The sequence below is a fragment of the Mus musculus genome, chromosome 12, assembly GCF_000001635.26.
Source record: "Mus musculus strain C57BL/6J chromosome 12, GRCm38.p6 C57BL/6J".
Taxonomy (NCBI): Eukaryota; Metazoa; Chordata; class Mammalia; order Rodentia; family Muridae; genus Mus; species Mus musculus.
In genome coordinates, this window is record NC_000078.6 from 80,017,554 (window position 1) to 80,040,270 (window position 22,717).

Genomic DNA, 22,717 nt, shown 5'->3' on the forward strand with positions numbered 1-22,717 from the left:
AGTCCCCTTTCTACTCCCTCCCTAGGCCCTGAACTAGGACGGGGACATATCCTCACCACAGAGAAGGCCCACTTGCTCCGAAACCAAACAAATCTGTCATTCCAGGCCTCACAGGTACCCAGGTGACAAGGTCTTTCTCAACCACTGTTCCTTTGCGGTCCTTTGATGTTTCAAAGCTGACTAGGTCAGCATTTTCCAGTGCAGGGAACATGCCTGTCAGGTACGCCTTTCAAGTAGTTGATTAATATGTCATGAGTCTCCAGTCAAAGAAGAATGTAAAGGGTTGCTGAAATAACTCGCTAGCTTTGCCCCTGGGTGCTGAGGGAACTAGCTTGTCAGCAAAAGGCCTTCAGTTGAAGGCAAAAGAGGACACAGGCAATGAAGTTCTACTGGTCAACAAACCACCATGAAGACAGTAGTGGTGGACCCTACTGCCTTCTAGGACCCCACAGGGCCTGAGCTCCAGGCTCTGCTTAGAACTTACAATCCTGCAAGGACTATCCCCCCACTGACAAGAATTCCTCACCGGACCTCCCGAACCTGCTCACCAGTCTATTTCTGGATGTTGCTAGATCTACTTTGCAGGTGGTGTTATGAGGGCCTCTGGCCTGACAAAGCACTTACTGACCAAGGAAAATCCACTTCAGGTGCAGCGGGAAAGGCCTGCTACCAGGAATGTCTGGGGTTTTGAGACGCTGGAAAAGATTGCCTAATAATGTCATGGGCTCATGCCCTGGAAATATCTGGAAACAGGATAAGGACTCTCTGGCACTGGCAGGGGCCAACGGCGCCCGAGGTAAGGAGGTGGCTACAGCAAGCCCTGGAGGCAGCTCGCCAGCAACAGGAGTGGTACGTTCTCATAAGAAGAAAAAGAACAATTTTATTGGGGGCAAAATACATACAACATAGAATGTGCCATTTTGAGCATTTTAAAGTACACAGTTTGGTGGCATTAAATGACATCCATGGTGTGTTCCACACCATCACCCCGGTCCATCTCCAGAATGTCTTTGTCTTCCCAAACTGAAACTGTGTGCATAAAATGCTCTGCAGTCCGTCCCCTGCTCCCCGGTGCCCCCAGAGCTTCCCTGCCCCAGCAACCAGCATTTTGTCCTTTGTCTGGATGATTTTGACCACTCTGAGAGTCTTATGTAAGTACAGTCCAGTGCTGCTGTCCCTTTGTGACTGATGTTTTGTTTTGTTTTGTTTTTCATTTAGTATCCCCTCAAGGTGATGCTCTCTCCTCTTTAAGGCTGGATACCATCCTGTGTGTGTGTATCATGCTTCAGTAATCCAGCCTTCTGCTGACAGACACTTAGGTTGTTTCTGCCTCTCAGTTACTCAGAACAATGCTGCCAAGAGCAGGACTATACAGAGCTCCTCCTCTGCTTTCAGTACTGGGGGGGGTGGTACACCCAGAAGTCAAACTGCACAAGAAAACAAGATTTAAAAGTACTCCCTATGAAGAAAAGTTGGCAGTCTCCTCACATCGAGATCAAATGTGGAGGCTGAACATGATACCGTTCACACACCTTTAATCCAAGCACTGCAGAGACCAAGGCAGGTAGATCTGTGAGTTCAAGGTCAGCGCTAGACTATATAGCAAGTGAGATCCTGTCTTAAGAAAAACATTTTTTTTTTAAGATCTACAATCTGGAGCAGTTGGGGTTGGGGATGTAGCTCAGCTGACAGAGTGTTTGCCTTGTGAACAATTGTTTGCCGAGAGTTCAATTCCCAGCACTCCATAAACTGGGCATGATGGTGAATGACTATAGTCCTGAGTTAGAGACAAGAGGATCAACAAACAGTCCAATGTTTTCCTCAGCTACACAGTGAGTTTGAGGCCCAGCCTGCAATACATGGGACCATCTCAAAATGATTAATATGTAGAACAAACGCCTAAAAAGTCCAAGTTCAGTGGTATTGATAAAAAGGACTGCAGAAGATGTGGAGCAGCGAATGGGCTGCCTACAGGAGCAGATAAGTCCAACCAAGTATCAGAGAGATGAAATCGGAGTGGAGCCGAGAGAGAAGGCTTAGGAGTTAAGAGTACATACCACTCTTATCGAGGTCCAGAGTACAGCCATTTAAAAGGTAATTGTTTTGGTTGGTTGGTTGGTTGGTTGGTTGGTTGGTTGGTTGGTTAGTTGGTTGGTTGGTTAGTTGGTTGATTGTTTGGAACTTGTTACATAAGCAAGGCTGTCCTTGATCTCACAGAGATCCGTCTGCCCCAGCCTCCTGAGCTCTGGAATAAAAGGTGTGTATCACCATGTCTGGCTAAAACTAAATCTTTAAAATAAAAAAGAAGAAGAAATAACAAACCACAAGCTACCCTTATGCCCATTGGTTAAATAAACGATGACACAACTACCCTAGAGACTCATCCAAAGCTATCCAAAAGATGACTGAGTCGTCTCGTGCTGAAGTGGCAGGGATTCTGGGCTTGTTTTTAAAGTATAAGCAAGTCATTTCTCTGGGATTACATACAAGAAACTGTAAACAGTCACTGTCTTTAAGAGACCCAACTGTGCTGGGCCTAGTGGCACGTGCCTTTAATCCTAGCACTCAGGAGGCATAGGCAGATCTCTGTGGGTTCAAGGCCAGCTGGGTCTACACAGTGAGTTTCATGACAGTCAGAGTTACATAATAGAGAGACCTTGTCTCAAAAAACAGAGGGGAGGGGATCTATGCTGGGGAGAATGACACACTGAACAGAATTCATAAACTACCTTTAATGATGGGGGTGGGGGTGTGTGTACATGTGTGTGCATACACACACATGCACAAGAGCTGGGGGATGGTGCACATATGAATGCAAACACACTTGCCCATATGGGTACATGTGGAAGCCACGGGTTGATGTTGAAATGTCTCCCTCAGTCTCTCTCTACCTTATTTCTTGGGATGGGTTTTTCTCACTGACCGTGGAGCCTGCTGTTTCTGCTAAACTGGTTGGCTAGGGACCCCACTCTGGTCTGACTGTCTCCCCTCCTTAATGCTAGGGTTGCCAGCATATACCATCACACTCAGATGCTGTGTGTGGCTCTGAACTGAAGTCCTCATGATTGCTGCCCACTGGGTCACCTGTCCTGTCCCCTTTGCTTCTTTTAAAAAAGAGATGCCTGTACTGAATTGAAAGAAATGTTAGTCCCTACCAGCATATCTGGGTAATAGGATTATGGAACATTTTTATATTCTTCATGCTTTCCTTACTTAAAAATATTTTAAAGAGGAAAGCAGCTTTTCTTTTTCTTTTTTTTTTTTTCTTTCTGGGATTGTTTAGTCCCATTTGGCCTCTAAAGACAGAACAATGCAGTAGACCGTTAAAGGGCCAGGCTGGAGAACTGTCTCTAAAGAGGATGCCTGAATTTCAAGAAAGGATGATGTCCCTGTCTTCTGTCAAGAGACACGGGGCACAATGATCAGAGAAATAGGCCAAAAGCTAAGACAAGGGAAATGGGGTTCCTGGGCTAACAGAAAGCCTAAATAACTTCTGTGGACTCTCACTCTTTCATAGTTTTGACGTTTTTTTCTGAACTCTTGGGGATTCACTTCTCGGGGACAGAAACCCAGCCACACAGGGTTAACCCTTGCGTTTTGCTTCACTGAGCATGGTGTGGGGGTGAGAGCAGAGGGGGCCCAGCCCAGCCCCGGCTCCAGGCAGCATTAATAAAATGCAGGTGTTTGTACAGTTGCTTTAAAAGAGAGCGGGGAAGAAAGAGTCTCAGCTGCAGGAAGCATATAGAAATGAGCAGGGTTCAGTGGAGAAGAATGTGCAGGCAAGTCATGAGAACGCATTTTGCAAAGTGGGCTGGATTTGGGTGACTGGAATGCAATGATTGCTGATACAGGGCTGTGTGTGTGTGTGTGTGTGTGTGTGTGTGTGTGTGTGTGTGTGTGCACATGCCTGTACAGACAGGATTCTATTCTTACATAGACATATACTATCACCATACATCTTTTCCCAGAAGCACCTCAGACATCTTGGATTTGGCCTTCCCTCGCTATGACCCAGGATTGGTTGCTACAGACCCCACCACCAAGGGGCTGCCTTTTCTCTGCCTTTTCCTTTCTCTGGACTTCACACCCTGCCCATCTTCCCCACCACCATCCCTTTCCCTCTGAGGCTTCCCAATGGCTGTTTCTAGTTGGCCTCCGGTGTCTTCATCTCCCCTCTGCTCTATCTCCAAGTCAACACTCAGGAGCCCGGTTTCCTGTTTTCAGAGCCCACTTCTGTGGCCATAGCAGAAAAGAGTCCTTGGGCATCTATAGCTCTGCGCCAGTGGCTATTCAGCTTCTGTTGCTCGTGTGCTGGCCTCCAGGAGCCTCCTGAGATTCCTGTGCTGGTTTATAATGAAGCAGGTGAGGGAGCTGCATCCTCTTGGCCACTCAAGGCAGGATCTGAGTGAAGAGAAACAGAGGTGATTACCCTGAGACCTGGGCAGTAGCTCCAAAGACAGCTGGGTTCAATTATGGTCCCCCTGTCCTCCTTCCATCTCCTATGATAAAGGAGGTTGAAGCTGGTTACGCCTGTGGTTTACATTGTTTGGGTCCTGGTCTGAAATCCATTGAGGAATAAGGTTATAGCCATTTGATGACACAAGAAAGAAACTGGGTGATCCAGGTGGGGCCCCAGACGGAGGTAAAGTTCTTCAAATGGAAGTGGGTTCCTGAGTTCATGAGGAGAGAGGACCAGGGACATATGCTGAGAGGCGTAGGGCTCAGCTGCTGCTAATCCTATGCTGACCCTGCCTGTAGTGTGTACGTGTGCAGGACTAATGTGCTCTCCAGAATCCAGAGCCCAGAGGTCACGAGGAGATCAGGGGCTGGCAGGAACGCATCAGCTACCCTCTCCCTCAGCCCAGACAGAAATAACACTCTGGAGGATCAAGCTTTTACATTCTCACCTCTCCCATCCACCAAACTGGAGTCAGCAGATGGGAAGAGCGGGGCAATCAGATTGGCATTTAGCAGCACAGTCTGTGCCTGGGTCAGCCTTGGGGGGAGGGGGTGGGCTTCAGGACTAGCTGCCAGCCCACTAGGGAACTTTAAGCACTCCCCAATAAAGTTTCTGCAGCTGCAGTGCCCCAGGAGAGCGAGCCTGAGATACCTAAGATTTGAGCTAGCAGGGATGACAGTGGCAAACACCTTGGAAAATCCAGGATGAGCACTCTCCAAACCAGCATCATATGTCTTGGAGAGCCCCGGCCTCTCCTCCCTTCTGGGAGTCCCGGTAGGGGACAGCCTTGCAACTTCAGGACCGCACCCCTGTCTGAAAATCTTATGGAGCCCCTCCCCCACCCGCCCTGTGACAGGGGTCAGCAAGCCACAGATGTTTCTAATGAAGGTCCCAGACCCTGCCAGGAGGTAACAGGCAAACCACACAGCCCTGGATCCCACAAGGGGCCACAGCCCCCGGACCTACGAAAGCACACGCTGCCCAGTGAATGAGACCCACACTCTGGCATTCTCAGTTCTTTTCAGGAAATTGCCAACTTAGCCCTTGGCTTTCTCCTATCCCGCGCCCTCCCCGTTTCCGTAGTAACACCCCCCACCCCACCCCACCCCACCCCCGCGCGCGCCCACCCTCCGGAGCCCCTCCCCTTGCTGCCTGCCCCCTCCTCTCTTCTCCACCCTCGGGTCTCATCAGTCTGGGTGGGAACCAGGATTAGAGTGCCTGGGGACTGGGCCGCTTTTCCCAGGGCCGCTATGCTTTCCTGATGTCTTTGCAGCCGCAGGCTCCTGCCCCAAGCTTTTCAAGTCCCCAGACTTAATGAGCGGTCCTGGGTTTCCTCCTCTTCCCTTTCTCTGCCTCCAATAAAGTGAGAGAATTAACCCAGGTTTTAAGTGCCCGGGTTCCAAGTTGCATATCAAAGGGGGCTTCCCCAAGCTGCTTCTGCATTTCAAAGGGGCTGATTTACGCTTTCACTTAAACCCACACTTTTTGGGGTAAGAGTTTTACTGAGAGGTCAAACTCTGGAAAAACAAATGGATCCCCATTCACCCCTCCTGGGGTGCGCTGGGCCATTGGTGTATAAACTGCCCACAAGAAAGGTGGGAAAAAGGCTGCTCAGAAGCCAGGGCCCAGATCACCCCTGTTCCCGTGGGGTTTGCCTTTAGGAAGTGGGAGGGAGCACCGTCGGATCCTCCCAGCTGCTACAGGCCCTGTGTGATGGAACTAGTCAAATCCTAAACTCTGTGGCTGCTTCCTGCCCCTCCCAAGTCTGTTAACTACCATATACTGGGCCTTTCCTGCTTTATTTCCTTCTAACTGCAAAGCCCCTGACAATATTTAGCTACCATAGACCCGAATCAGTTTCCGAACACCAGCTTTCTCACACCCTCATAAAGCATTTCCACCCCAAATCCACTCACTCCACAACCTCTGCCATCATCCTACCCCACCTCAATTCACTCCTTGCTATGACTTCCTGATCCTTGAGGTCCTTCTCCCAACATCTCACCCCAGAGCCCACCTCCATGAAGTATCTTGAGAGATTCTGATCTCCACCATAAATGTGAAGACGTTCTTACCATGATTTAACACAGACCTGGTCCTTAAGCTTTCTCCATCATTAAGTCCCTGCGGAACGTGCAAGCAGTCAATGAAGCAGTCCTTGAGAGGGGCCAAGGAGATGATACAGCATCCTTGAGGAACATCTTAGGCATAATCGAGGGGTCAGAGCTGGAGAAGCATGGTGTAGTTTCCCCTTAAGGGTTGCATCTGTGTTTCCTTCTCTCACCTCGCCACCCGAATATTCATTTATGTAGTCACACAGAGCCATGTGCTGGCAGAAGACCTTACTAAGCACCTTCTGTATGTCAGGGGATTGAGACCAGAGAGCCGGTAATGAACTACAGTAAAACAAGATGAAAACCCCATCTCCCATGAAAAGGCTGTCAGTGTGTATAACCACAACTAACCTCTCCGTGAGGGTCTGGGGAAAGCTTCGGGCAATTTATTTCTAACTTGGAAACTGGTCAGGAACTTAGCAGATAGATGAGTATATTCTGGGTGCAAGGAATAGTAGGGACAAAGGCTATGATGGTGGTATCCCACCGATCAGTGTGTCCAGTACTCAGTGTGGAGGGAAGTAGCAAGAGAAAAAAGGGCATCAAATCTCATTATGGGTGGTTGTGCTCACATGTGGTTGCTGGGATTTGAACTCAGGACCTTCGGAAGAGCAGTCAGTGCCCTTACCCTCTGAGCCCGGTGGCACACGCCTTTAATCCCAGCACTTGGGAGGCAGAGGCAGGCGGATTTTAGAGTTTGAGGCCAGTCTGGTATACAGAGTGAATTCTAGGGCAGCCAGGACTGCAGAGGAAAACCCTGTCTCAAAAAACCAGAGGGGGAGACGGGTTATAGGTGGGAAACCCACCACCTCTGCCACGTTACCACCCAAACTTGACCCTGCTAAAAACCAAGTTGCATTCCTGAGTTATAATCAAGTTCAGTGCTCTGAGTCTGCCTCCAAGAAACATCACCAAGGCAACCTGAGGTTGACAGTGACACTGACTGTTCAGAATAGATGACCCCCAAGCCCTCAAGAAGACACTCAGAGACAAGCACTAACAACAGTGGAGACAGAACCAGCAATGAGGTCATCAGCACCGCCGGACAGATATCTATCCTTAGCCAGAGAATACTCCGGAACTCTTAGGGAGGTCCTAGGATCTGTTCCCTCTATAGCCGCAATGGCTAGAGCACAGCCACAATACCTTCACCAATGACATGAAGTTCATGCAGAGTGCCCAGCTACTTCGGAGCTATGAAGTGAATATTTGAGTGAGAAATTGTCTAGCAAACACACAGAAAGGGAGAGGGAGCTGAACTGAAGAAGATGGGCGATGATCTCAGAGGAAGATAGCAAGAGCCCAGGAGAGAGGTTTCCTTTGGGGTGGCCACACGTATTCAGCCACTGTCTCTGCTTACCGGCCCCTCCTCCCCAGGGAAGCACTAAGTAGGGCAGACTCTTCTCCCAGAGTCCTTAGCACAGGAGTCACTCATTTCTCTACCCATAAGATGAGCTGAAGAGGGTGTCACTGGGACCAGGAATAAAACTTCCTCTCTCCCTGGAGAGAGATGAGGAATCCAGGGAACATTTGGGGCAGTCACACAGGGTCCAGCTGTATACCCAGGAATACTGGTGCCTCGGCAATGCAGTTTCTCGACGGTCCCTTCTGGGTCTTTGCGCTCCACGTCTCATCACTGGTGTGGGCATGTGCCAGAGTCATCCCCACAGTGTCCTCCTCCACACCTGTCCTCTTTTCTAACAGGTCAAGCTCGAGACACCAGAAGGAGCCCAGGAAGAAAGAAGTGGGAGAGAAAGAGAAGACCGTGTATTCAAGGAGATCCCCTGGAGTCCTCCTCAAGCAGGTTCCCTGGAGACTCTGCAGAGCTCTTGGGCCCCCAGGGAAGCTCCTGGTTACTGATAGCCGCTAGTCAGACAGCCTGTCATCTGCCAGCTATAGGTCCTCAGTCTACTCAGGTCTCATTCCAGGTCACTTGAAAGACAACTTCAATGCAGACATTCAGCTTGGAGAGGGGAGAAAGAAATCCACCCTTCACTTTGTATCATTTCTCTCTACACTCTCTGAGCCTCCACTAAACCTTATTTACACATAGGAACACTGCACATTCCCACTTCCTGAGCTCCATAGCTGAGCCCTCTCACTTGGGCAGGCTTCCTCTGTCCCTCTGTCCCACCAGTCCTTCTGCAAAGCTTTAGCTCCCACTGTCTAGTCTCTGGGACAATGCTTTTCTCTAACGGGCCTCAGGCCCTCAGTCAACTCACTGTCTTCCACCAAAACCCGAATTCAGCGACAGGTGTCCTGATGAATCCGGCTTGGTCCACCAGAAATCAAAGGAAATAACATTAGTCTGATTCAAAATCTGCAGAAGTGAGTCAGCTACCAGGCTGTCACCCATTGATTGCTGTCACCTAGTGTTACACCCACACTGTTCATGGTTTACCAGACAGCAGAACTCACTCAGAACAATGGGAGTCTGAGGATGACTTGTGGACCAGCTGTGGGCCCTTGCCTTGGAAGTGGGGTGTGTATCCAGCATAAGAAGACTGAATCAGAGGGGCATGTGGCTCAAGGTGTCTTCCCAAATCCTCTGGTCACCAGAAAGGCTGCTCTGCATTTCACACCTTAGGAAAATGCCTCTTAGAGACACAATGATTAGCTGAGAATGGGGGGAGGAGGGGACACACACACCTTTAGTCCCAGTATTTGGGAGGCAGAGGAAGGAGTATCTCTGAGTTTGAGGTCAGTTTGTCTACAGAGTGAGTTTCCAAACAGCCGGTTCTACACAGAGAAACTTGTCTCAAAGAGAAGGAGGAGAAGAGGAGAAGGGGGAGAGGAGGAGGAAGAAAAAGATAAGAGAAGGAAGGATAGAAGAGAGGGAAGAAGGGAGGGAGAAGCAGAGGAAGAGAGGAAGGAAGGAAGGAAGGAAGAGAGGGAGGAAGGAAGGAAGGAAGGAAGGAAGGAAGGAAGGAAGAAGGGAGGGAGGGAGGGGGGGGGAGGGAGGGAGGGAGGGAGGGAGGGAGGGAGGAAGGAAGGCAACAAATGGGGAAATTTTTAGCAACGGACCCAAGCAGATGACCTCAGTCAATCCTCTTTCTCTTCTTCACCTGCATGACAAGACCACCAAAGTCTGCTCCGTGACATTTGCCCCAGAAGACCCAATGTTCTTATTAGCCATGAAGCCCCTAACAAGACTGAAACACCTGAGACAATCTGAACCCTGAAAGGCCCAGAGAAGTAGAAGTGGGACAAGATGGGGATCCAGAGGCCACCTATATTCAGTTGCTTTAGAAGAAGAATCTCAAAGCTTATTTTGGGTATTGAATAATCAAGAGGCAGAGGAGGAGGCACAGAGGAAGGAAGCCCAGGAGGGATCACAGATTGGGAAGGAAGACTTACAGAGTCCAGCCAAGAGCAAAGATGGGGGAGTGAAGGGCATGTGCCTTCACGGGGTACCTACCCAAAGCAACCCAGAGACAGGAACCAAACTGAAGACTCAGCTCCCATCCCACCCTTCTCCAGCCTCCTGGAAAACTTACCCTTCCCATGCGTCTTCCTCTCCCATTCTGTCAGAGACCCCCTCACCTTGACCTACTGGTCATCCAGGGTGCTTCAAGTTAATGAAAACAAGAGCCTCAACAATTGGCACCCAAAGAGGGACCAATGATTACTAGTTCCCTTCTTAGCCCTGGAGAACCACAAACAGCAAGGTTGTGTAGGAGCTTGCTGAAGACTCTGGCATACAGAGATGATATTGGGAATGATGTCTCAGGTGGGTCTTCCCCTAAGAAGTTATCCAGTGGTCCTAAAATGTATTTATATTGTGGGGTGTGTGTGTGTGTGTGTGTGTGTGTGTATTAAGTCATTTGTTGAGACAGTCTTTACACATACTAAAATTTACCCACTTTTAACCTCTGATTCTGGGGCTGGAGAGATGAGATGGCTTAGTGGTTAAGACCACACACTGTTCTTGCAGAGGACCTGAATCAGCTCCCAGCTGATCCATGTTAGGGAGTTCACCACCACCTCCAACTTCAGATCAATGCCTCCGTCTGGCCTCTGCAGGCACCCAAATGCACATGCACACATAATAAAAATAAAATAAATCTTAAATATATACATACATACATACATACATACATACATACATAAACAAACTCTAGCTCTGAGGGCCTTAACTAAGGATGCATGCAGTCATGAGAGCACTCCAATGGAGCTGCAAAGGTATCCCTCCACCCCAAGTTCTTCAGTGCTTCTTCTCAGTCAACCTCTCCCCCAGCACAGATCCCCAATTCCTCAGGAATTCCTGTACCACTAGAGTTTTGCCTTCTCCTGAATGCCACTTCAATGGCATTGTGCTCTGTGTGTGTTCACCTGGCTGGGTTGGCTTTGCCTAATGCACCAAGCTGTTTGTTTTGTTCTCCATGGTAAGCATGCATTTCACTCAAGAGCACTGTGCCACCACGAGGAGGGCTTGGCAGTTTGTTCCTTCAGTCACCCAAGTTCCTTTGAGTTACATCCTGTGTTGGACCATTACGATGAAAGCCATTATAAACATTTGTTTACAAGTCTTTCCGGGGACCTGAGTTTTTTTGTTCCCCTTGGTAAATGCCAAAATAGTATTTCTGGGGTATAACTATGCACTTGTTTTTATATTAAACGGTCAACACTTTTTTCAAAGTGAGGATACTATTTTGAACTCCCATAAGCAATGTGCAAGAATTCTGGTTGGTTTCCCCAGCTGCTGAGGTAGCATGGTTTCTCTCCTTTTTTCTTCTTTAACATTATTTATGGGGTGGGGGATGGGAGTCATGTGTGCCTCAGCACATGTGTAAAGATCAGAGGACAACTTGCAGTGGATTCTCTCCCTCCACCATCGCGTTCCAGGGATCAAAATCCGCTCATGAGCCTTGGAGACAAGGGCCTGTCTCTATGTGCGTGCATGCGTGCTGTTTTGTGTGCGTTGTTTTGTATGCATGTGTGCTGTTTTGTTTTTAACATTTTTTTCTTTTAGCCACTCCAAAGATATGTAGTGGTTTTTCACCATGATTTCAATTTTGTGATTAATGATGTGGAACATATTTTTCTGTGCTTATTTCTTCTTCTGGTGAAGGGTTATATTCAATTATCTAATAGTTAGAATTGTTTTCTTTTTGCAGACTTTGAAGGACTTGGTTTATTTTATATGCAAATCCTCTGTCAAGACAGAGTCCTTGTAAATATTTTTTCTCAGTTGGTGGCTTGTCCTTTTATCCTTTTAATTGAGATTTTAAGTTTTGATGAAATCAAATTTGCCAGCTTTATGGGTGATATTTTCAGTGTCATACGTAAAAATTCCTGTGTACCCCAAATCACAAAGATGTTCACCTGTGTTCTTTACTTGTACTTTCAGAGACTTTCCTTTTTATGCTTTCTCTTGTGTCTTCGTCTTTTTATATGTAAAGTGGCAACATTTCCATCTACTATTGACTATGAACTGTAGGCCAATGTTGGTATTATTTCTGTCTTCCTCCTGCTCCTCCCATTGTAAACGTAACCTTCGTCTGCCTGATATAATTCCTGTCTCAGAGGCCTCTAGCCTCCATCCAATCTAAGCTAGGATTAGAATGTCACAGCCTCGGAGAATCGCTGCTGAATAAACTCATGCTTTCTAGTTCTTTCTGATCTTTGCCTGGCTTACTCAACTCAGCTGTTGTGGCTCACGCTCCTCTCCAAGCTGACTGAGTCAACCTGGCTTCTCTCTCAGCCTCTGACTGAGTAGCTCTGCTTGGCCTCATACTAACTTTGGTAATATGTTCTAATCCCTGGCTCTTTCTCATTCTTTGGCTAGTTCTAGTTCTGTCTTTCTCTCTCTCTTTCTCTTTCTTCCTCTCCTCTCCTCTCCTCTCCTCTCCTCTCCTCTCCTCTCCTCTCCTCTCCTCTCCTCTCCTCTCCTCTCCTCTCCTCTCCTCTCTCTGCAACCTGCCTCAACTGTCCCAGTTAAACTTCCTCCTTTTCCTTCTCTTCCTCCTCCTCCTTCCTCTTTCTTTCTCTCTGTCTGCTCTCTCCCAAATGATCTTTTTCCTCTCCTCATGAGAGTTGGGCATATCCTATTCTGCCAAATCTTTCTCTGATTCATCTCTTCGTCTGGCACTCAATTAGACATCACTTTCAAACATGACTGCTTCCTTCTACAAACTAGCTTCACCTTGTTTGGGATTAAAGGCATGTGCTCAGGGCATGTCTGTATTCCCACTAGCAGGATTAAAGGTATATGCTAAGGCTGAGCCACACCACAACTAAAAACAGGTTGTTGGTTTTTTTTTTTTCAGTAAATAACACAATGTCAGGGTTCAGAGTGTGATCAAACATCCTGCAACAACCTGCTCTCTGCTTCTCCTCCTAATCCTCCTGCTCTTCCTGCTTTTCCTCCCTCCTCCTCTTGCTCCTTCCCTTCCTCTTTCCTTTTTTCTTTGTCCCCTTCTTTTCTTCCTTATTTCCTTTTCACATATAGATATCCAATTTTCCCAATGCTTTTAAGACATTCTCGCTTCACTGAACTTTCTTTTAAAGGCTGGAGAGATGATTCCATTGGTGAAGTGCTTGGCATGAAAGCTTCAGCACCTAAGTAGGAAGGAAGGAAGGAAGGAAGGAAGGAAGGAAGGAAGGAAGGAAAGAAGGAAGGAAGGAAAAGAGAGTGGCATCAGGCACAGTGAGTGACTCTCTGTGCTGGGATTTGGAGATAGGAGGATCACTGTGGCCTGCTAGCTAGACAGTACAGCCACATCAGTGAGACCTTGTCTCAAAGAGTAAAGAGTGGAGAGACTGAAGACAATGCCCAACACTAACCTCCGAACACACACACACACACACACACACACACACACACTCAGGCATGCTCATGTGCACATACTTGCATGTGCACTTGCACAGAGAGGCAACACCCCCACCTTTCCTGTGTGCAGTTGTATCTCACTCCTTCTGTTCTATTGTCATATTTATCTTTTCATCCTTTTTTTCTGTCTTGATTACCCAAGCTTTGCAGCAATTCCTGAAAGCAGGTGGTTCAAGTCTTTCTACCAACATTATTTTAAAGGCCTTCCCTCCTCTCCAAGTCCATATTTTCTCCAGTGGACTTTCAGGCCAGGGCCATAGAGTGATCAAAGTTCAAGGGCCTTCTATAACCTTGACGGCCCCTATGATATACAGCTCATCCTCACCTGGCCATGGAGGCCTCCAATCTCTCCCATAGTTCTGCCCCACTGAACTTCTCTGTCTTCCAGGGCCTCTTCAGAAGTCTCCTCACACAAGCAGCACAGTATAGTGGTCATTCAGTAAGCCAGACTACCCAAGCTTCAATTCAGAGAACAGGAAACCCACTACTATGATCATAAGTAGGACACTGATTTCCATTCATTGGGCCTCAATTTCTAAGCTCTGAAGCAGAAACAATCAAGTATTTCTTCTTGTATTTGAACAGGTATTTAAAAGGCCTATACATGGATAAAAACCCACTTGCACTTCAATGCATGCTACACATAGAATAAGTATAATTCTGTCACTATCAGTATTTGGTGATTGATATGCCTGTGGTGTACATGAAACCTGTGAGCCAAGCTGCTTTCCCTCAAATTGTTGCCATGCTTGGGTAGGAGTCAAGGACACCTAAGCCCAAAGCCATGGACCTTAATGCACAATGGCTGTGTCCAAACGCCTGGTGCTAGGGAACAGTTGGCTGTAACATCACTAGAATTAGGCAACTTCTGCCTCTATGTTCCTGTGTACCACCCAGGTGCCCAATCCAATGTAGGGATCCTGCCAATGATATCTGAACTGAAGGAATATACCTGGATACTCCAGGATCCTTAGTGACTAACTATCAAGGATACTTCGAGTCCAGAGCAATCAGATACCTACTCTACAGAGATAAAGTCCACTCATAAGGGAGCTGTGGAAAGCCCCAAATCCCCAGGAGAGAAGGGTCCAAAGATGACCAAGAACACTGGTTTGATTTTGGAGAAGAGGGAAGCCCACCAAACCCAGAGAACTTCCTAAATGTTGGATTCATTCAGATGTGGAAGAAAGTCCTAGGGCACAGCATGAAGGGGGGGGCATCCAGCCTAGCGCCCCTCACTTTACTTCCCCCACCTTTAGGCTCCTCAGCTCTCCTGGGAGGATTATGTGACCCCCTCAGAACGTAGCTGAGCTTTAAGGAGTTAATGAGAGAGCCTGGACAGAAGCCTGCGATACCAGTGCTTGCCCAGGTCCAGGACACAGGAGTACTGTACGTGCTTACCAGGTGGAGAAGAATGCTTCTGGAAGTGCCCACCAGTGCAAAATGCTCACCAGGGAACAAGGAACTCTAGAGGAAAACCAAGTCTGCTCACCTCCTGCAGCCCCATCCACCGTAGGCCCACAGGAGGCCTGACCCACAGGCAACCATGGAGGAACTCCCTTCTCTTTGCCCTATGGCTCCCAACTTTCTGGTTTCCTTGAAGTCCTTCGGGTGGAGCTGAGGAGGCCATGTTGGGCTGGGCACATGTCATAGGGGGCTGGGAAGAGGTGGCCCAGGCTTTGCCAGTGCTTTAGGGAGGAGGTTGGCATTCTTGTGAGTCCATTCATCGGCTCAGCTATTTCCTGCCCTGCTTCTGCATGGACTGCTCCACCTGCTCCTACTTAACCATTTCCTGTTTACCACAGGCCTCCTGCCCCTCTGAGCTCCATGACAGCAGGCAGCAGCCCAGCAAGAACTCCGGGATGAACAAGCCAGACCTACTGGAAACTTCAAGGGTAGGCACAGTGCTCTCTTGTAGGTTCTCATTTTTCCTTTTAGCATGCTTAACTGATGTCAGGGGTAGGATGCTTTAGCAGGTCAGCCAACAGAAGACATAGAGGGCGGGAAGCATGACAGGCAGACTCACTACAATGATTGTTACGTCATCTTCTCTTCATGAGAACCATGCTCCTGTAATCCCCGCCCTCCTAGAGGCCCTGCCCCAACTCTCTACCTGTTCAGGACCCGTGCCATTCTGGGAAACACAGGAGCCCCTCTGTTCCTAGTCACTTAAAGGATCCTCTATAACACTAACTTCCTGTGAAAGCAATGCTTGGGAGTTTTTCAACAACAGCTATGGGGATGAAACTCTTAGTTCACCCCAGTCTCAGCAGTATTTCTTTCTACCCCTATAACTTAGGCAAATAATACCAATATCTAAGTCTCCCTCCCTCCTGCCAAGGAATAGAATATCTGGCAAAGTCAAATGACAGAGAGAGTGTATAACATAGGTGACAACTCTTGGTTCAAAATTAAGTGACCTATGCTATTATTCTCTAACTATGTAAAGAAAAAAAGAGTGTTCCGTTATACAAAATGTATTTTAAAATAAACAACAAATTCTTTGCCACCTGCCCCTCTGAAACTATGAGTTGATCTAGAAAAAAATAACAGAAGGTAGAAGGGTTTTTTTCAATATCTGATATCCAATCATCATATGATCTCACTAGGGAGTGGGTGGGAATGGGAAGGGACAGTGAGGAGCAATGTCCACGCAGAGACCTTTGGCTCCATGTGAGGAACCAGAAGGCATATGGAAGGCAGCAGACATGCCCAGAAGACAATGCCTGCTGGCCTCTGCTTCTATAAGCCTTGAGTCCACCTCTCAAGCTCAACATTACATCCTACCTGACCCCAGCCCTTCTCTAGAGCAGAGATTCTCAGCCTGAGGACTTGAGACTTTGGGCTGGAAAGTTCATAGTGTGGGACTCTCCAGTGGCCTACAGGCGACTTAATGACCTCAGAGCCAACACTAGATGCCATAGCACTCCTTCCATTGATAGGTATGATCAAAAAACTTTTTTTTCTGTAGACATTAGCAAAGAATGCCTGCCCCTTATTAAAAACCTCTGCTATAAGCAATTGCATGGGCTCCTTGGTTCCCATACCCATCTTCTTCTCTACCTCCTACTGGACCCTCCTCCCTAACCCTCTCTATAGCACTGGAACATCTCCCCAACATTCATAGGAAGAAGAGTCACCAAGTAGCCCTTTGCGTATCAGGAGCACAGCTTAGCCAAGCTGCTGGCAAGCAGAAACAATTGGTTAACAGAGCAAGAAAAGTCCAGCTCTGGGCCAGGGAGAACCCCAGAAATGGGGGAAGAACTCGAGGCCTCATAAGGTTCCAGAGTTGGCCACAGATGGTATCGTGTGTGCCTTGGCTTCGCCACATCTGCTTGGTCAGTAGCCCATTCTTGGGGCAGCTGAAAAGAAGTCAGGGAACTGAGCCTTGGCTGCCCTAGAAAGTCCAGGCTCTGGGTAAACCCCCGAGAGTGTTCAAGAGGCCTAGGATGAATTGGGAACCAAATAGGGAGCCACACACAGGGCTTGGGATATAAAGCTTCCTTGTGAATAAATTATGTAAGCATTCTCCAGCAAAGGAAAAGACAAGAAGAGAACCGAGGTGTCAAAGGATCTGGGCTTCACAGGGATGGTGACTTTGGAGCACATTTTGTTGCTAAGGAGAAGTTTGCCAGATGGACAGAGAACACTCCTGAGAATGGGCACACACTGGGCATGTGTAGGCAAAGGACCTGGAGGTTGGGGAGAGGCTGACAGGACTGTGTGGCTGGTAGAGGAGCCTTAGTGGATGACAGTGATTTGCCCTCGGGAGACAGGGAATGCGGATACAATGGGAAAGGCTGGCCGGCAGCAGGAGAATGAATGGTAGGTGTGTGGTGCTTCCCCATTCTCAGCATTGAAGTCAGCTAGCAGCTCATATAAGCAGCCCATCTGCCATCCCTGTAACACACCAAGCACACACTGATCTTGGCAAATCCTAGCCCATGACCTTCAGCAACACAAGTTCTGAACACCCTCACTAAGGGCTCACACACAATGAGGGTCAGAGTGGCCCCCACAATCCCTGGGGCCTGGACCACCCAGACACATCTTCCCTCCAGGCTACTCCGAAAGGTCCCCTGGCTGTGAGCCTCACCCTGTCTTCCAGTGCACAAAGGTCAGATGGAACCAGAGAACTAGGCTCAGCCTGAGATGGAGAAGACTCCTCCCCCTGCTGGCCCCACCCCATGAACCTGCCGTATCCCTCCCAGCCCCAGAAAAGGGCTGGACAGTCATCATTTCCAACATGCCTGGGCTGCACCTTTCATGTCTGGTAGCTCTGCTGGGAACTCTAGAACAGCTGAGCCAGCTTTTCAGGACAGGCCAGAGCTCGAGCGGTTGAAGACATTTTTCCCTAGAGGATCTCAAACCTTTTACCAGAAATGGGGGTGACTGAGCTGTGGGAGGGCCCAGAGAAGCAGAATCATAGCCAGGAGGGTGACAGCTTTGGCAGTAGAGTGACTGCTGATGTAAAAGACAACTTCCCAGGGAGACAAAGCCCAAAGGCTAAAACTGCAGCTTCAATGCACTGTATCTGAACTTGAAACCAGAGCTCAATTCTAATAAAAACTCATACAGACGTAATAGGGGTGGAAGTTGCTGGGACTGAGGGAAACATTTCGCCTCCACTTGCCTGCCTTTGGAAGACTTCTGAGAATGCCCCCAAAATGAAGGTCATATGATGCCCTTTGGTTTAAGTCTTGAGTTCTGCATCTGTTCTGTACTTTCAGTCTTTGAGATGACTTATCAAACACACAGCCTGAGTTCTGGGCTGTCTCACCAAAAACATTGATAGGCTACCTTTTGCAGATGAAGACAGCAGACTCCTGATGAAATTTGATTCAAATAAACAGCAGCATAACTTTATATCCCCATGTGATGTTTGGATCAGAGTCATAGGAAAATATTGCTGTTCACCTGAAATTCAGATTTAAACCTCCCTGGCAAACTTAGAGAGAAAACATGTTCACATTTGACATTCTCCACCCATCTCAGCGACTTGTACTCAGAGGAGTTTTCCTTGGGACCGTTTGCTTTTGCTTGTGTGTCTGTATCTCTGTTTTGTGGTGCAAATATAGAACTCAGAACAATGTTAGATAAGCACTCTACCACTGAGCCCAACCCAATTAGCTCTTATCTGCTGAGAGCTGCAAACCCCAGAACACACGTAAATGACTTCGTCCCACTCTGAACATGTCAACATTAAAGCTTCTAGCCTGTACACATCTCTTACTGCCCCTTGTTCTCCCTGGACATTCATCCATTAGTGGTAGGCAGGCTTCAGACAGAAAACCTGCATGTTTCTTAGTGAGTAAAGAAGGCAGGGGATGCTGGAACCAGGCTGCCTACTTTCAAAGTTCATGCCAACTGCAGAGTGACTACAAGGCTTCAATGATTGAGATTAACGTCCCTGTTTACAAATGGGCAATGACATACTCTCTCCATAGGGTTGCCGTGTGAATCAAACAAGAAAGTGACTCTGGTGAAGAAGTTGACTGTTAGTGACCAGGCGCAGTGACTGTACCAGGACAGGGTCAGTGATGAGTTGAAGCTGGCAGTGACTGATGGCATCCACACAGTCTGCTTTGGAAGGCTCTTTCACTAGCCACTCACCAGCATAGTGATCATGTGTACTTCGCACAAACAACAAAGCTATAGCAGCCACAAGGAGGGTTGCCCAGGGGATAGAGAAAACTCTCTGGGAAGCTGTCACCTGTGACACAGTGTGATGCCCAGTGGCTTCCTCTAAGGGCACAGACTGTCCCTACTTCACCAAGGGAATGCAGTCCAACATCTTCCCTGGTCAAGTGTGAATCATGCATCTTTAAAAGGCTGGTAAGAACTGCCCCTTCCTATGATAAAACTAACTGGCTGGTGACGGAGAAAAATACCGTGGATCTTCTTAGAACCCCACGGGTGAATATCTCAAGGAAGAGAGATCTGCTGGCACCCTTCCAACCCCTCTTCTTCCTCCTGAGTCCTAGTAGGGCTTCTTGAGAGACCCTAGTCCCCAAATGAACAATTTACTGAATGGCAGTTCTTAGAATCTATGAAACGTAATAGTTTCCGAGGATCTCCATGAACATTGTCAGTGGGTGCATTTTGCTAAACAGTCACCGACGGGACATTAAATTTGACAAAAGCTCAGAGCCCTAGAAAAATTCCATTTTCTTATAAATACAGTCTTCTTATGGATATATTTTTCCCCCTCTCAAATGTGCTGTTTGAATTAAAATATTTCATTTTTCTTAAGAATGTGTTTACAGAGAATCATAAAGAATACGTTAGATCAAGTACTAAAATATTCTTAATGCATAGTTACTAACGTCTCTGGGCAGATTGCAGCCAGATGTTAATGAAAAAATTCTTCAAGTATATTTCAGAAGATTAAGACAATTTTTGGTAGAATTTAAATGTTACTAAATTTGAAGATTTGGTGACTTGACTCTCCCTCTTTTGTTTCCAGGATGTTTTTGAGAACTTCTGAAACACCAGCCCTCAAATATGAATATGTGTCCTGACATGGGAAGGCTTGGCTTGGCTTCTGACTCTTAGATTGCAGCCCCAGGGATTCTGTTATAAGGGGGAGAATGTCTAAAAGTCTGCCCCTTAAGTACAGTGGGAAGGCGCTCAGGTGCCTCCAGAGCCCGAACCTCATTTTGAGAACAAGATTTTAGCATGATGGGGAAAACAGCCAACAGTGAAGCGTTCTGCTGACGTCTGAAAGGGTTGCTTTCGTCTTTCAGCACACACTCCAATTACATGCAGTGTTGTGCTAATTTGGAAGAAGGTGGAGGGTTGTTTATTTGTTAATTTTTGGTTTTATTATTATTTTTTTATTTTTAGACAGGCTTTAGTTATCCCACATTGGCCTGAAAATCACTACTGTAGGCAAGAATGGCCTTCAGCTTCTGATCCTCCCACCTCCATCTCCTAAGTGAAAAAAAATCTCCTTGTCTTACTTACACGGTGCTGGGACCAAACCCGAGGCTTAGTGCATGCTAGGCAAGCACCCCGCCAACTGAGCTATACCCTGGACGGCTTCTCCGTAAATAATGAAATTAGCTATACCCTAGCACTGTGCCGTGATGATCCTTCTCAGAAATGGCCTTCAGCATTCAGCCTTGCTGACGGACAGTATGTTCTCATTCTGCAAAAGCACTGTCATTAGCATCCCTGATGGCTATGCAGTGTGCCGCTGCTCTCATAGATGAGGTTGGTCCTTCTAGCGGTTCATGTGTTAGAGGCTGAGTGTCCCTGTGGTGACAGGCTGGAACTCTTTTAAGAGGTAGGGTCTACTGGGATGTCCCCGGAAAAGGTGATGGAACCTGAGTCTCCCACTGGTTCCTGTCTGGTGCTGTGATCTTTTCTTCTCCAACGTGTTCCCATCATACTGATGTCATCTACCATGAGGTCCTCCCCAAAGCTAGTCAATGCTGGCTGCATGCTCTTGAGTCCCCAGAACTGTAAAGTTTTTCTTTATAAAGTAATATGGCTTCTGGTATTTTGTTATAGTAACAAAAGGTACTAACTGATACATCTAAATACAGGTGCACGGCTATTTGTTTATCTCATCTTCCCTTGAACATAATTCCCTATACTGAGCTCTAATTTATTTGATTTATTATTTTTATGTGAATTGGGGGGGCTGTGTAGACATGTTCCCATTTATGTGGGCGTGCATGTGTGTGCAGCTATGCAGGCACGTGTGGAGACGCAAAATCCATATCGGTAATCTTCATCATTCCTCTTGTACTTTATTCACTGAGGGAGGGTCTCTCAGTCAAACTCAGAAGTGAGTCTATGGCTGTCATGCCAGTCAGCTTGGTCTAGGAATCCCCCGCCTTTGCCTTTCAAGGCTGGAACTACAGGCAAGCTGCCACACCCACGCAAACTTGCATGGGTCCACGAGTCCCAAACTCCAGTTTCCTCGACTGCTGGCAAGCACTTTAACTGCTGTCTCTCATGCCTTCAATTCTTAAAACTGATAAATATCTCCAAACATACCATTTTTGCTGGGTGTAGTGGCACAAGCCTGTTATCCCAGCACTTAAAGGGGTAAGGCAGGAAGATTGTTGTGAGTTCCAGACCAGTCTAGACTGCATAGTGAGCCCCAGGCCTGCCTAAGTTACAGTAGGAGACCTTGTCTCTAAAAATCAAGCAAGCAAACTACAGGAATGACTAGGCTGGCAAGACAGGCTCACTGGGGCAATGGTGGCAGCAACATTATGTGAGTAAAACCCATTTCCTGATTGGATTTAAAGCCTGCTCCATAAGATGAACCTCAGGCCTGGTACTGTGTGGCTTGGTACTAGGCCCCAGGGGAGAACCTGGTGCTATTATTCTGATAAATGGACCTACTAATAAACTGTCTCAAGTTCTTATCTTTACAGCCACAGATTAGTGTGTCTTCACCCCTCATCAGAAAAGCTTCCCTTTGTAGTAGATGGTGATGAGCCAACAATGATCCACACACAGAGAATGAGAGCCATAAGAAAGTCCTCGGCTATAAATAAGACATCTGTATCACACACACACACACACACACACACATGCTCTCTCTCCCTCCAAGGCTCAGAGATCATCACAGAAGAGGAGATGGCAAGAGTCTAAGACCAAAGGGAATGGATGTTTGTAGCACAGCAGTACTGGGCAGAAATAATAGAGTAGTTGCCTACATGAACTCATAAGAGCTGTGACTGCCTGCACAAGATCAAAGCCAAAGTCCCAGAATGAGTGGGGGAGGGGCTCACGAGCTCCCACTCCTATCTGAGGAGCGTCTTGGCAATTGTTAGCTACTGGGAGGAGAGTCACTTTTCTTCAGGGACGAGGGCCTTGGAAGGCTACCCATGCTCCAGTAGATGGTCCTATTCCTATGCACATGCAAACAGCAATAAATGGACTCAGTGGGCATGAGAGAAAGAGGGAGAGAGAGAGAGAATGAAGTTTGAAGGGGTACGTGGGGTAGAGATAGGGTAGGAGTTGGAAGGTAATGAATGCTAGAGTGGATCCAAACATTAGTGTATATGAATATTAAATAAAACACATAATAAAACGACTTTAAATAGGATGTAACAAAAACACCAACCACACAAAAATGTAGTTTCCACTTCTGCTTAATAATTTCCTTCAAATTCCTTTCAAATATTGCACTTAGTGGTGCACAGAACATCTACAGGTGTTCCTTACAGTGAGAATAAATAGAAAAAAGACAAAAGACCATTCCTAGATGCTATGAAATGTAAGCATTATTATCCTCCATTAAGTCATTCTGACAGAGCTCTGGGATAAGAGTCATGTTTGCTTTTACAG

The 22,717-nt window shown here is 47.4% G+C and overlaps 2 long non-coding RNA genes across 3 annotated transcripts in view; one reads left to right on the forward strand and one right to left on the reverse strand.

Moving 5' to 3' along the window:
• Positions 1–854: 854 nt before the first annotated feature.
• Positions 855–22,717, reverse strand: part of Gm36660 — a 67,637-nt gene continuing 45,774 nt past the window's right edge. For both annotated transcript variants that reach the window (XR_872852.1, XR_001780644.1), the window contains one exon: positions 855–4,401. This is a non-coding gene — a long non-coding RNA (predicted gene, 36660). The remainder of the gene's footprint in view (positions 4,402–22,717) is intronic.
• Gm36834 lies at positions 2,011–21,051 on the forward strand. The gene is made up of 5 exons (XR_381742.3): positions 2,011–2,094; positions 8,278–8,377; positions 9,651–10,303; positions 15,211–15,300; positions 19,872–21,051. It is a non-coding gene; the product is annotated as a predicted gene, 36834 (long non-coding RNA).